Here is a 16,153-nt window from a genome sequence, read left to right on the forward strand (position 1 = left end):
CAATTTTTAAATGTGTTTTTAAAAAATATTTTTATTGGACAGATATACAGACAGGAAGAAAGGAAGATCTTCTACTCAATGATTCACTTCCCAGATGTCCACAACGGCTGCAATTGAGCCAATCCAAAGCCAGGAGCCAGAAGCCTCTTCTGGGTCTCCCAGTGGGTGCAGGGTCCCAAAGCTTTGGGTCATCCTCAACTGCTTTCCCAGGCCATAAGGAGCTGGATAAGAAGAGGGGCTGCCAGGGTTATAACTGATGACCATATGGGATCCTGCAGCATGCAAGGCGAGGACTTTAGCAACAAGACTACTGCACCAGACCCAAATTGTGTTTTTGCACATAAAACTATATCCTAAAATGTATCTATAGATAGCTACTATATCTATAATAGGGATATGTCCCTATTGTATCTATAAGATTCCCCATTACATGGTTCCTTAGATAAGATGCAATTTGCCTAGGTTTGATCATATAATCCCAGAATACTGTGTTCTAATTGCCAAACCCGGTAAATGGAAAAGGATTTACAGATATGAATGACTTAGGTATCTTATCCTGAACTCTATGTAGGATCTAAACTCAGAGGGGGGAAAAAGGTCCTTACAAGAGAGGCGCACGGGGACTGCAGAGAGAATGTGAAGACAGGGCAGAGTGGCACGACACACATCCAGGCCAGGGACTGCTGGGAAACAGAAGATCTGAGGGGAGGCACCTCCCCTGGAATCTCCAGAAAGGGATCATCAGATCCTAAGGACTCCAGTTAATGGTGTTAGAAATGTCTCCCACTGTAACAGTACATAGGTGGGAAACAGCCACCTAGCAAACATCACTTGAGTACTTTCTGAACTGATATTTTGGCCAGCAGAAATGTGGTGCTGGAGGTAGGTGTTTGACACAATACTTATTACGCCTTGGGAGGACCAAGCCCTGTGCTGGAGTTTGAGTCTCCGTTTCTTTTGCCAATTTCAGCTCCCTAACTCACTCATACCCTGGGATGAAACAATGAGGATCCAAGTATCTTGGTTTCTGCCACACATGTGGGACTCCTGGGAGTGGACTTCAGCCTGGGCCAGCCCTGACTTGCAGGCATTTGGGGAGCGAAAGTGTAAGCAGAATGTCTCCCTCCCATAGCCCTTCAAATAAGACGAAATTAAATAAATGAATAAATGAAAGTAAAATTTAGAAAAAGTACTTATTCTTCAAGGTCACTGACAACTATTAAGACTCGTAAGAATAAATTGAGGTTGGGGGGAAAAATGTGAAAAATCCAAAGAAACTGCTTCAGCCAATTCAGGAGATGGAGCTGATGGCTGAGTTTTCTCTAAGCATGCACAGCAGCCCACAGAAACAGGAGAAAAGTCATCTCACTTGCTTTCACCTGTTATCTGAACCTGGCAACTCAGGATGTTAAACCTTGGTTTTAGAATCCCTCTAGCAGGAACCCTTGTTCAAAGTACTCAACAAGGACTTTAAAATTCAAACATGAATCCTCCACGTTGAAAGGTTTCTCTGACGAACTAATTTAGGCCACTGAAGAGTCTAGAAAAAGCCTGCTGGGCTGCAAGAGCATCTCACAGGTGGAGATGCTCCAAACTTAAAATTAATGCAAACTTCATAAAGGCACAAGATTCTGGGATTTAACAACAGTCTCGCCCTGATTGTTACCCTGGTTTCTGGAATAGGATAGCCAACTCCTGCCCCACTTTTTGGGAAAAAAAGTAAACGATTTACACCAACATGAATGGTTGTAAAGATGCAAAGATTCCAAACAATTTTGGGTGCCACCATGACCATCATCCTTCGAGCTGCTGTTTTCATATACCCATACCAGTTGATCTGTGCAGCTCTGTATGTACGCAGATTCCACAGGATTTGGTTACCTGCTTGCAACTGGATAAAACATACTGATCTATTTCATGCTTCTTCAGTAACTAAATTCTCAGAAAAGTCAATCATGTTACACACTTTTAAATTATGCAAGCCTAACTGATTTGGCTTACACTTGGTAGCTGCATTCTATCAGTACAGGGTGTTCTCATATTTTAAACTTTCTGCTTGCTGTTGCTCTGTTTTGCATTTCTATCACTAGATCACATAAACAATCATTCATTGTTTTCCAATATTTCCTTTTTTGAATTGGCTCACGTCACTTGCCTGCTTATCTCATTGTCCTGGTATTTCTCATAAACATAAGCTTAATATTTTAGATATTAAATTGTCCTGTCTGTTGCAAACATTGTGATACAGATTTACTGTTTCCATAATTTAAACTTGTACATATGAACATTTTCATTACTTAAGAGTTGAAAAGGTTATTTCTCCCTATATTTGACAACCATTCTATTTTCTGCCAGTTTCTGTATTTTGATACTTTATCTCTTAATCATTCTTGACATGTCATTTTTTCACAGATAAATTACAATTTCCGGGCCCGGCGCGGTGGCGCAAGTGGTTAAAGGTCCTCGCCTTGCACGCCTGGGATCCCATATGGGCGCCGGTTCTAATCCCGGCAGCCCCGCTTCCCTTCCAGCTCCCTGCCTGTGGCCTGGGAAAGCAGTCGAGGACGGCCCAAAGCTTTGGGAACCTGCACCCGCGTGGGAGACCCAGAAGAGGCTCCTGGCTTCGGATCGGCATAGTATCGGCCCGTTGCGCTCACTTGGGGAGTGAATCATCGGACGGAAGATCTTCCTCTCTGTCTCTCCTCTCTGTATATCCGCCTTTCCAATGAAAAAATAATAAAAATAAATCTTTAAAAAAAAAATTACAATTTCCCACTGTCAATGGTAACTACAAAACAACCCTTCATACTGCCACCAATACACAGGATGGATCCACAAAAACTGCACTCCTCTGCCCACCTTCACTGCCCTTGGTCAAATGAAGTATGTTTGAATGGTATAAAAGTTTCAAAATGCTAGCGAACGATTCCACTGTGACATACTTAATGGGTTCTCTAACTCATTCTTCTGATGTCTCATTTCACATTTTTAGCTTACTAGCATTATCAACACATTAAACACTCCCATGGTGCTATTTGTTTATATCTTGAATTGTTCTCACATGCCCAGTTTTAAAGCAAATTAGAAGTTGTTACTGAGGGCTGACATTGTGATGTAGTGGATTAAGCCACCACATGATGGTTTTAAGATAAAGCCATTAGCCTCCCACCTCAGTTATTTATTAGGGTCTCTTTCACGTATGTCACTGATTATTAATACTGTATTATTTGCTTTCATTCAGAAGCTTCTCTTTTCTATGCCTCATTCTTTTTCATCTTCCAGTTAATGTACTATATCCCAAGATTTCATTTACCCACTGGTCTTTCTGTACCATCTCTGCTATCCACTGTCTTCACTGAGTATGGAAATGGGTTAACAGAATTCTACTTTCCTGACTCAAATACCCTTTGATCACCAAAAATAACTGCTATCTTCTGAAAACTATTATATTTCTGTACAAAACGTTAAGTATTATTTAATTATGAACTTCTCAGGGAACATAAAATTAGTTTCAGTCATAAACAGCTACAAATTGGCATACACAGTTGCGATTGTTGGGTCAGTTACAGGCCGATTTCAGTGGTGGACTGTTCTGGACCCTGTATTGGCATGCACACACAAGAATCAGGTCTGGGGCCACTTCAGATGAAGCCTCTTTGGTAATGTTCTTACCTGTGTTGTGCCCAGACCAGCACTGGGACAGCAGCAATCACCACAGCACCGTCGCAGTCCTGAGCTCCCCAAACGAATCACCAGGAGTCGAACGTACATGCAAGCACACAGGGACAGTTTATTCAAGCTCGGCATGTCCGAGCTTAGGACCTGTCCACCACCAAGACTGTCAGTCTGTAAGGCTGCTGGAAGAACCGCTTTCCATGTTGGAGCACTGGAACATTACCGGACACCCAAACTCTCACTGAACACTATATATACACCCATATACTTCACCATCTAGCTCATGGAGACTTGGGATTCCATGGCCAGTTTTGAAACTGTACCCTTAGCAATAAATCCATTTGAATACATGTAGAACTATACAACTGAACAGACTTCGTAGGAACTGGTAAAATAGAAATAGACATAGCTCTCCAACAGCTTAATCATATCTATACAATATCAATTCTCTACACAGGATCTAATGGAACATACTCTAAGCCATTCCTTAAACATTTTAAGGTGAGGGATTTCTCTGTGGCCCTAATCTCAGGGATTTATTTAAATCAAAATAAAAACAATTTAGCTTAGCAATTTCACAAACATTTTTATCTATAATTAACACAGACTATATAGCTTGTCACATAAACACATACGTGCATACCAAGTAACATTAAAACAGTTTTTGAAACAGCTTTTTCAGAAATCTCAAGTGTTTTAAAGTCATCAGTTATTTAGAATTACATGTTCTTAGTAACCCAAGTTAAAGATGTCTCCAATTGGAACCCGTAGTTTATTGTTTAACTTTTAGCTTTATCTGCAATGAAAGCAATAGGACTGTTGGAACCTAGAAGATGAAGCATTGTTTTAATTATAAAATATCAAATATAAACATCTATTTACTTTACACAGCACACTGTGGAGCCACCTGCAGGACCTTAAACACACTTGCACCATTTAGGCCTCTAGGCCTTGTTCATTAGGGTAACAATTGTGACTAATAATGCAGTAAGATCATTAGACTTTAGTGATGTTTTGACATTTGTACCAACAGTCTGTTACGTTAACACTATAAAAGTTTTTACCACTTCACATCTTACCAGTACCTTTTAATAAGATCTGAATCGTCTAGTCAGTGGTCATCTCTACAAAATGAGATACATTCTTGGACATTCCCATGAGGCCTCGCTGGGAGTACCAACATCAGCAAATCTGAAACTTGAAGTTTCAAATGACTGTCAAATGACGGTCAAGGATGCCGAGTAGGCTTGAAATGTCTTGTAAATCAATGGATTGTTGAAACCCTAATCAAACACTTCCAGTGAGTGTACAACTGGCCATTTCAAAACGAGAACTCAATGAGACAAAGAGCACAAAAATACCTCCATAGAACATACACGCTCCCATGCAGAATTGCTCCTCATGATGGAGATTATCCCCAATCATATCATCCAAGTTTTGTCTCATTCTTTGAGAGTTCCAGGGATCCTGCTGGAAGTCCCAAAGTCGGGAGACTTGGTTTGGAACTTGGAAGAATTCCGAGATTCAAGTAACGTAATTCAGAAATTCTGGCCTTTACCACTCTAAAATCAGAAGACGTTTGTCCCATCTCGTCTCACACGCACCCAATTCAGAGCAAGACTACGGCCAAACAGCTCGAGACAAAAACAGAAGAGGCTTAGGAGGTTTTTACTCTTATCCATACACGCACATTAATACTAACACGAGCAAGAAAGCAGCAACGATAGTGACCACGCAAACTGAACAATCACCAAGTACTTCAGAACAGACAATCACTTAATGTCGCACATTAATACACCAGCAATAAAGCAGTAATGATAGAATTGACGGCGCCATGTTAAGCTAACAGCCCAAAGAAACACCTGAACCAGAGGGCATTTAATCCATTCCTTAGGCATAAGAAAGAGCAACACCTGGAGGGAATTTAATCCACTCCTTAGGCATAAGAAACTCCTGAACCAGAGAGCATTCACTCACTCTCCTAGGCGCACGAAACAAACACCTGAACCAGAGGGCATTTGAATCCACTCCTTAGGCATAAGGAAAAGAAAGTTGAACCAGAGGGCATTCGCCCACTCTTAGGCGTACGAAACAAACAGCTGAACCAAAGGGAATTTAATCCACTCATTACGCGTAAGGAAAAGAAACACCTGAACCAGAGGTAATTTGAATCCATTCCTCAGGCATAAGGAAGAGCAACACCTGGAGGGAATTTAATCCACTCCTTTAGGCATACAAAAAAGGAACACCTGAACCAGAGGGCATTCACCCACTGCCAAGGCGCACGAAACTGCAACATCTGAACCAAAGGGAATTTAATCCACTCATTACGCGTAAGGAAAAGCAACACCTGAACCAACGGGCAGTCACCCACTCCTTTAGGCGTACAGAAAGGAACCCAGGCACACACTCTCACCGTCTAGGCACGGACTCGCTTTGCTTCATCTGTAGAGGGGCCTGGGCCGTCTGCTCAGGACCCCCACGCTGAAGGGCCGAATTACGCGTCCGCCTGGACTCTGCATTCAGCCTTCTTAAAACTTTGAACTCAAAACACCCAAACACGGAGACCCGCTCCACACGGAGACCCACCCGCTCCACACGGAGACCCACCCGCTCCACACGGAGACCCACCAGCTCCTCGAGTGGAAACACCTGAACACGGACACCCGCTCCCCACGGGACACCCGCTTGAGTAGAAACACCTGGACACGGAGACCCGCTCCACACGGGACACCCGCTCCACACGGGACACCCGCTCCACACGGGACACCCGCTCCACACGGGACACCCGCTCCTCGAGTGGAAACACCTGAACACGGACACCCGCTCCACACGGGACACCCGCTCCACACGGGACACCCGCTCCACACGGGACACCCGCTCCACACGGGACACCCGCTCCACGAGTGGAAACACCTGAACACGGACACCCGCTCCACACGGGACACCCGCTCCTCGAGTGGAAACACCTGAACACAGACACCCGCTCCTTGTAGAGATATGAAAATTTAATTTTGGGAAGGGACCCTGCCACAGTCCCAATGTAGGTTAAAACTTAATTCTCATTAAAGGTTTAATCCAATCAGGTAAGGGACCCTCTCACAATAACTTACAATTCAGAATTCAGCAGCCCAACTTAATATTCGACAATTGCCCACAAACACAGACAATGCAACAATTCAAGGACAAAGCAAGACCCAACAGCCGGCAGAGAGAAAAAAAAAATTGAGTAATGAGACTCACCACACAGCGCCTGCGAGCTCCTGACATCCAACACCACAGCAGCCACTCTGGAACGAAACCGCTAGGAAGATAATTGCAGGGTTTTTATACAGTTTACCAGCCAATCAGAATTACAGTTAACCAGCCAATCAGAATTGTAGTTAACCAGCCAATCAGAATTACTCTTAACCAGCCAATCAGAATTACACTTAACCAGCCAATCAGCCTTACAATTTTTCACGACCTCATTTGCATAGAGGCAAGGGCTATGGTGGGTCACACTTTAACTGAGCAAGTCTGTTTTTTTTTTTATTGATTACATTGCATTATGTGACACAGCTGTGTAGGCACTGGGATTCCCCCCTCCCCTTCCCATGGTGGATTCCTCCACCTTGTTGCATTACCACAGTTCAAATTCAGTTGAGATTCTTTCATTGCAAGCATCTAAAAGCATAGAGTCCAGCATCTTATTGTCCAGATAAGTTAAACGGTTTCTTGGGGAGACCATCTCTGGTCTGAAGGTAGAGCCGACAGAGTATCATCCCAATCAATTAAAAACCCCGACATTACATCAGTAACAATTTATAACGTAATGGAATTAGTTGACATGGTATTGAGCAACCAACATGTTAAAAGAGAGGAAAAAAAAGAGTGCAAGTTCTGAACCACATCCTGTGACTTCTACATTGACATTTCAGTTATTAGTTTATACACAACTGGGTTCTCTACACAATTGCCATAATAAGATACCACAAATAGAGTGGCTCAAACAACAGAAATGTGTTTTCTCACAGCTGGATCAAGGTTATCAGCAGGGTTGGTTGTTACTGAGAGCTGGAAAGGAAAAGCTATTCCATTTACCTCCTCTACATATTGCTGCTTTGCTAGAAAATATGGTTTTTATAATTGCCTTGCAAATCTGCAGAAACTGTCCCAGCTAGGGTAGGGCCAGAGTACAGAGTAAACCTTAGACTAGGCTGGTTCCTCTGCAACAGCCAATTTGATGGGTTTCCCTGGGGTAAAATAACTGAACCATAGAACCTGAATCATCCCAAATACATAGTTGCCCTCCTTACACTCGTGTTACTTGAAGCGGCCTTTCTTCACACATTTCAGCAGTGACGGGGAACAAACATCCCTTCACGAGCCTCTGCTCTTTCCTCAGAAAGGGGCTTGTCACAACAAACGGTTTGGAGACTGAGCCACACGTTCTGTTCACCCCTCACAAGGGAATAGAAAACGCTCACCTGTGATCCAGTCTAGCTGCCCAAACACCTGTGAGTTCAGAAAGCCTGATGCTAGTAACCGCAACAAGGACATGATCTGGAACCGCAAAAACACCTGCTACTGAAAGCTTGTGTCAAAAAAGCTGGGCTGGGGCCCGGCGCGGTGGCACAAGTGGTTAAGGTCCTCGCCTTGCACGCCCCGGGATCCCATATGGGCGCTGGTTCTAATCCCGGCAGCCCCACTTCCCTTCCAGCTCCCTGCCTGTGGCCCGGGAAAGCAGTCGAGGACGGCCCAAGGCTTTGGGACCCTGCACCCGCGTGGGAGACCCAGAAGAGGCTCCTGGCTTCGGATCGGCATAGTATCGGCCTGTTGCGCTCACTTGGGGAGTGAATCATCGGACGGAAGATCTTCCTCTCTGTCTTTCCTCTCTGTATATCTGCCTTTCCAATGAAAAAATAATAAAAATAAATCTTTAAAAAAAAAAAAGCTGGGCTGAGTGCTCGACATGAAACAAAGCTCTATAAAGTAAGTACAACTGTAATCTTGGGATTATTAGATTTAAGAGAACTAACTTCTGGTAAGTAGTAGGAGGTTGTAGGAAGGAATCAAAATGAATATTTATCAAGTACCGAAGCTCACATTCTTAAACACACACACACACACACACACACACTTCTATATTCCCTTGTGCAAATAAGAAATTAAGAGAGAAATAGACAGAGACAGAAATTATTCTCCAAAAAGAGATTAGGCGGGGAAGGGGAGGAATCCCTGAGCCTATGAAACTGTATCATAAAATAAATAAATTTTACAAAATAGAATGAGAGTTGCCCCTTCCTCTTCCCTGCTGTCTTCCAGGCCAGAACACGGAGCCCATGCTTGACAACACGGGAGCCATCGAGAGAGCAGCACGCTGAGGTAGGTAAGGAGGCAGCTGGAAGAAGCTTGAGAAACTGGGGGCAGCAATGAATGATTTCTGCACCCTTATTTGCTTAAGACAGAATTTCATGAATTTTCTTCCGCTTGAACTTAAGTGCCCTTCTAATTGGTATAAATACTAATGAACTATTTACAGATCTTATGGTCAAATTTTTGAACACTAAGCATTTTTAAAGTCTTGTTGTATCCTGGCCACCTCTGATAGCAGAAACTTCAGACTGCAGTAACACCTTTGCATGCTTCGAACTTCCTCTGCATGTTTCATTGTAATTAACACACTCACAAAAGTATGCATCAATAGGTGTCATTCCCCAAGGACAGAACAGTCTTCCTGCTGCCACCTGATTCGTTATCCCGAATTACAGGGGCTGCGGTGGGACGAAATTAAAAATGACGTTGCATAATCCCTAGGGTTCAGATGCAAATCACAGCTTTCAAGTTCAAACCCCAAGATGTGCCCTGGTCACTGCCCGCTTTTCAAACCACTGTAAGTGTCCAGACTCAGATCAACAGAAAAAAAAAATAATTCAGGTTATTTCCATGTTGTTTTCTCTTCTGAATGTATGCTCTCCATACATTGAGGGAAAAGTCAGTCTACTTTTTTTGTGTTTTCCATTTTATTTTATTCCTTATTTTCCATCCAATTGTCAAGACTGCGCTGAACAAAGAGCCAGTGCAGAAGCACGGGAAGAGCCGAGTCCAACAAAGGCTTTGCCTCCTCAGAGCCGACATCAGAGCCTATTCTTATCTTCTTTACGTCAATCATGCCCTCTAAGCCTTTGAAAGAAAGTCACAAGGCTGTGGAAGTGAGTGGAAACTAAATCCGTGTCATTATCAGGCACCTCCTGACTCCTGTTTTCCTCCTAAGTTCTGTGGACTCAGAGATTCAGACACTCCTGGCCCTGCCAAGTCTGAGACAAGCACTGCTTTAGTATTTCTCAGCTGCTTCCCAGGCTACATTCTTATCTCCTCCTTTTTTTCAGCAAATGCAACTGCAATTTAATTTATATCAGCAATGTCACCCAGAATAGTATTAAGCTTCCTTTCATAAAAATGACCTGTGTGTATGTGTGTGTGTCTATCCGTCTGCCTGCCTCTAATCCTTCTACCTAGTCCCTTCCTCTGGCTCTCTACCTTGTAAATGCCGACATCCCGTAAGGGTGCTAGTTCGTGTCCTGATGGCTCCACTTCACATCCAGATCTCTGTTTGTGGTCTGGGAAAGCAGCGGAGAACAACTCAAGGCGTTGGAACCCTGCACCTGCATGCAGAGCAATCTCCTGGCTCATGATTAGCTCACCTTCAACCATTGTGGCCATTAGGGGAATGAACCAGTGGATGGGACATCTTTCTCTTTGTCTTTCCTTCCTTTGATTCCATCACCCAGCAGACATTTTTTTTTAAACAGGTTATGTGCTGATGTTTAACCATATTGAAGTAACTTTTCTTTTATGAAAAGCTCACAGACTATTGAAGAACTCACAGAGTCTGTAGAAGGTATTACACACATGCAGAGGTACACACATGCCTAGAGAAAGGGTGATGAGTCACCTGGGGAAGCCTGGAACCTGTCCACAGAGGGTTGATAAATTGCACTGGAATCTCTCTCTCCAACCTTGGACTACAATCTGACCGTTGTCTTCTCTGGGCCTTACCACCTGGAATGTGGTCTTCATGTCTATCAATTGACACGTTCCGTTCATCCTGAGCTGAACAACTAAACTCTGCCTGGATCTCTCTGTAACCCCAAAATCATTACTTGTGATTTTTTTTTTCACATTTAGATGTCTTGATTTGCTCTTGTCCATAGGACTCGGTAATACAGTTCTGTTGGCGGTGCTCTCATTTTGTAAACGAAGCACTGAAACAGAAATACACGAATAACTTTGTTAGATTCAATTAAGTTCTGCTTGTGATCCTTTGGGTTACAGGATAGTATAGCAACACACAGGCTGTGCGTTGAGCTTTGCCCTGGCTGTGTGCGCTCTCCCACTTAGGCCTTTACATGGGTTGTTTCCCTTAGCACTGGTTTACATGTCCTTTCCTTACACAACTCCAGTTTCACCGTCAATGCCCTCTGCTCGGCTAAGGTGCCCCTAACCACAGCCCCCTTGAAGATTGAGTTCCTCTCCTCCTAGCGAATTGTTTGTCTCAAGAGAGTATATTTCTTATTCAACCCGAATACCAGTTCCACAGTTCATCTTCTTCATTAGCTGTGCGATCCAGGTAGCAGTGTCTGTGGCTCATTTGCTCTTCATTTTATTCTATGCATCCATGTCCAAGCCTGACACACAGTATGTCTTAATCTACATTCCCCAGAAATAGTCACCAAGGCAAAGAATTGTGTGTGATGGAGTTAAGAAGCTGAAGCCAAACTCCTATAATGTAAAAACATGGCCCATTCCCATACCCTTTCCTCTAGTCATAGATGTTCTTGTCTGCCTCCCTTAGAACATGCCGTTCTTGCCTGTATTTTACCAAAAAGAATTCATTGATTTAAGGATGTGATCCAGCTGGTCTAATAGGTTTCTAATCACTGGACTCCAGACGTCATTTGCTTCTTTAATAGATAAGAACCTTAATGGCCATTATAGTCTGGAAGGAAATCCTGAAACATTCAAGTAACCCTTCCCCCTGAGCATCATAAATTTCCTAGGAATCACAGCATCACTGACCAACCAGGTACCTTGTACACATGCACCTCTTGGCAGCAGTCATCATTCCGTAACAACCTTCACCTCCAACCCCTCAGGGAGCCTGGGAATTAAGCAATAGCTTCCCAGCTTCTTAATCCTCCCTTTGCAATAAATGCCTACCTTCTTGCACCACCTAAATGTCAGTGATTGGCTGTTTGCACATTGGGCAAGCATACCCAGTTTGGGGGTTCTACAGCAATACCTCCAACCAGTTTGGAGTATTTTCTGGCAACACAGCTGGCAGAGCAGCACAAGCAAAATGAAGAAAACACCCAAGAGTGCAGTTTCAGCTGATGGCGCAGCATCAACCTGATCCAACTGAGGCTCTGGAGTCTTATTCCTCTGAGTTTTTTCCAGCTCAGAGAAAGCACATTAGGGCTCCTAAACAATCGCTCCTGGAAGCAGAAGTTCCTTGGCTCCAGTTCTATCACCTTTCAGAAACAGTAAACACGGCTCCAGTACATCACAGAAGTTTGTTTGGAGAGGATAGCAGAAGCAGGCTAACAGTAAAGGACTGTTACTAGGAAAGAAGTGTACAGACATCAGGAAGGGATAGGAGGGATTCAGGGAGCAGGCCTCTGTGTAACAAGTATTTTTTATTGACGGATTTAAAATTCTTTTCAGAGTTCCAACAGCACAATTATTTCAGGCAGGTATGTGGATCGCAATGCATAAAATATTGGTCAAAACAAGCTGCTTACTAAGGGACTCTGCCTGCTGTTCAGTCCAAGCAGGCTCTACCCAACTCATCTCTATTCCCCTTTCATTCTGTCCTCCCTAAAATAAAGTTCTTACAATAGTCACTTCCATTCCTTCTTTAAACTCAAAGATCATCAAACCTAGCACAAAAATCTAACATAATGGTGCTGAAACCCAAAAGCAAGCCAAACTTGAAGCAATTGGCCCATGCTGGCTTCCCTCCTCTCTCCAGAACTCCCTCACTCGCTATTGATACTGTCTCGTCTCTCTGCGGGTTCACACCCAGAGACCTCCTGTTAAACATCTGGGTGGTGGGGGCGAGTGGCTTCCAAGAGCGTGATCCTGAACTAGCTCCCTACTTCACTACACCTAAAGCAGTAGAGTTCTTCCATTGAAAACGTAGGAACTTACAAAAATGCGTAAGATTAGAAAAGGAATTTATGTATAGAAAAGGAATTAATAAGCTTAAAAAAATAATGACAATGAATTCAACCAAAGTTAGACTGGTCATAGATAAGAAGTGGTAGGATGAGAAAGGGGCTGTAGGTTATTTACATCGAAGGTAGGGGATAATGACAACTAGCAAAAATGGAAGATCAGCTGAGGAATATGGGATATAAATTGAGAACTCTCAACATGTCAGCTAGGGTTTCTACAGGTAGATAAAAGATGTTTCAGAGAAAGAAGACTTGAATCACAAGTTAAATGAGTGGGAGATGGCAGTTCTCGGAAAGGAAGGACGCTTTAAAGCGTAGCCAGGGTGAGACCTGCACGCCCAAGCGTAGCCAGGGTGAGACCTGCACGCCCTGCACTGGGAAGTGAAGCTGCAGAGCAGAGAGGGTAAAGCCACAATGGCTGCTCTTGTTTGTCCAATTTTGAAACAGCCTCGTTAGAGAGCTGTTTGCCTTTACTACAAGTTGCTGAGTTCCTTACACGTTCTGACATCTTTTGTTGGCTCAATCATTTGCAATATTTTCTCCTGTCCTCTAGCTTGTCTCTCTCCTCTGTTAGTCATTTTGTTGCTGCTTTGCTGTGCAGAAACTTTACAGTTTGATGGAATTCTATTTGTCTTTTTTTCTTGTCTTCTGACTGAGATTTGGGGATCTCATCAAACACTGCCTAGACAGGTGTCCCAAACTGTTTCCCTGTTTCCATCTCGTGGCTTCATTGTTGCAGCTCTTACTTGTAAATGTTTGATCCATTTCCAGTGGATTTTTTTAATGTGGAAAGAAGCGGAGATCTATTTTCTTTCTTCCACTTGTGGATATCCAATTTTTTCTGGCACCGCTTATTGAATAAACTGCAATTTCCCCAATGTATATTTTTATTGCCTTTTTTCAAATTAGCTATTATTATGGAGATTTCTCTTCTGGGCTCTCTATTCTGTTTCCCTGGTCTGCATATCTGTTTTTATGCCTGAATCATGCTGTTTTTATCTCTACTATACTCAACTGTGCTTTGAAGCTGACTTCAAATCTGGAGCAATGTAGTGTCTCCAGATTTGCTCATTTTGCTAAGGATCATTTTGACTATTTAAGATATTTTGTAGTTGTACAGATTTTGATCATTCTTTTTCTGTTTCTGTGAAGAACAATCCTAGGAATATATCCAAAGGAAATGAAATATGCATACGAGAAGGGGATCTGTAATCCTATATTTGCAGCAGCACAATCTTCAACTTTAGTCCTAGCTCTGCTTTCATCATCAGTCAACTGTATGATCTTGCAAAAGTCATGACCTTTCTGAACATCAATTGAAGAAGAAATAAAATTCAAACCTTTTTTATTGTAAAGTCAGATATACAGAGAGGAGGAGGAGAGAGAGAGGAAGATCTTCCATCTACTAATTTACTGCCCAAGTAGCCACAATGGCTGAAGCTGAGCCAATCCAAAGCCAACAGCCCAGAACTTCATCCAGGTCTCCCTCACCGGTGCAGAGTTGCAGGGCTTTGGGCCATCAGCTGCTTTCCCAGGCCACAAGCAGGGAGCTGGATGGGAAGCAGGGCCTCTGGGATTAGAACCAGCGCCCATATGGGATCCTGGTGCATGCAAGGCGAGAAATTTAGCCATTAGGCTACTGCGCCAGGCCCCAAATTCAAATCTTAAATGTTTTCCTCTATTTTGAAGTGTATAGTAGTCATTCTCAAACACTGAAGTGACAAAACAGAATAGTTCATTATATATTGAGAATTTCATGTAAGCTCAGCTTCTGTTGCTACTAAAGACTAGTTCTATCCTTCTGGATCTAACTTGGCATCCAACCCACTTAATGACAGCTCATTAGATTTTTTTTTTCTGCAATTAGAAATAACCATTTTTTTTCCTAGCCTATCTGACCTGGTGGAAAGAACGCAGCATTTTGCATTTCATTGCAAAGGCCCTGCAATCCAAACATTGCTGCATTGTTACTAAATGTCATGGGCCTTGAGGAAGTCACTTTGTTCTGAATGGAAGGCAGCTGTAACTGACTGCTCTTCATAATATCATCAGAGCTCAGGGAACAGTCCCCTCTTCCGTGAGAGAGTTGTTGTATAGTACCAAGTGGACAAATGGAGATCTTAAACACCAACTGAAATTTGCCTGAATAATTCTACAGGTGAATTGATTTTTTTACTCTGAGCTCCCATTCTGTCAGTACAAATCAATCCTTGCTTCAGGTACACCTGTGCTCCTAGTGCTAGAAGAGTTAGATCACATCCGTACCTCCTTCATATGTGATGCTAATACTGACTCTGATTACCCTCTCAAATATTTTCTGGTTATCAGTCCCTCCAGAGCACCCCGCACGGTCTGTCTGCACAATTTCATGGTCTGTCTAGCTCTAGTAAAACTTTCAAAAAAAAGCAACAAAATATTTCATCCAGGGTTGAGGGGAAGGCAGAAGGGAGAATCTACTATGCTTCTAATTCTGTGTCATGAAAAAGAAAAAAAGAAAAATCTTGGTAATTTTCCCTCCCACCCTATTCTTCATGTTTACTAATTCTACCTCCTGTCTCAAATTGAGCAGACAGAATAAGAGGGAAAGAAGATATTCTTTGTCAAATAAGCTCAATATTAAACACAAAGCAGCTGCAACAACTGGAGCTTAGCCCATTCAAAGCCAGCAACCAGGAGCTTCTTCCGGATACAGGGTCCCAAGGTTTTGGGCCATCCTCAGCTGTTTTCCCAGGCCACAAGCAGAGAGCTAGATGGGAAGCAGGACCACCGGGATTAGAACTGATGCCCATATAAGATGCTGGTGTATTCAAGGTGAGGGCTTTAGCCGTTATGCTATTATGCCAAGCCCTAGATACAATTTTAACAATGTATATGTAAGACCTAGATGCTGAAAATCATGATACCTATGTAGAAACTCATAGAAGAAGTAAACAAATAGTGGGAACTACATTTTATATTACTAGGTTGTCAGTTCTTGCAGCTACTATAAAGATGAATTACAATTCCAATCAAAATATTTGCAAGACTTAATTTTGGATGTGAGTATATTATTGGCAAGCTCATTCTAAAATATGGATGAGAAGATAGAATAACTGAAATAATCCTAAGTTTTTAAAAAGAGATACAAGTTTGAATATTCATACTACCTGACTTCAGACCTTCTTTCAAGCTGTCCATTGCCAAAGAAACATGTAAAGCAGACAAGAGCAAATGTTCTAGAAATACTTCAGAAAACTTGGTATATTGATCTTAACAAAGAT

The sequence above is a fragment of the Ochotona curzoniae genome, unplaced genomic scaffold (genome assembly GCF_017591425.1).
Source record: "Ochotona curzoniae isolate NIBS_2020 unplaced genomic scaffold, NIBS_Ocur_1.0 contig_1302, whole genome shotgun sequence".
Lineage (NCBI taxonomy): Eukaryota > Metazoa > Chordata > Mammalia > Lagomorpha > Ochotonidae > Ochotona > Ochotona curzoniae.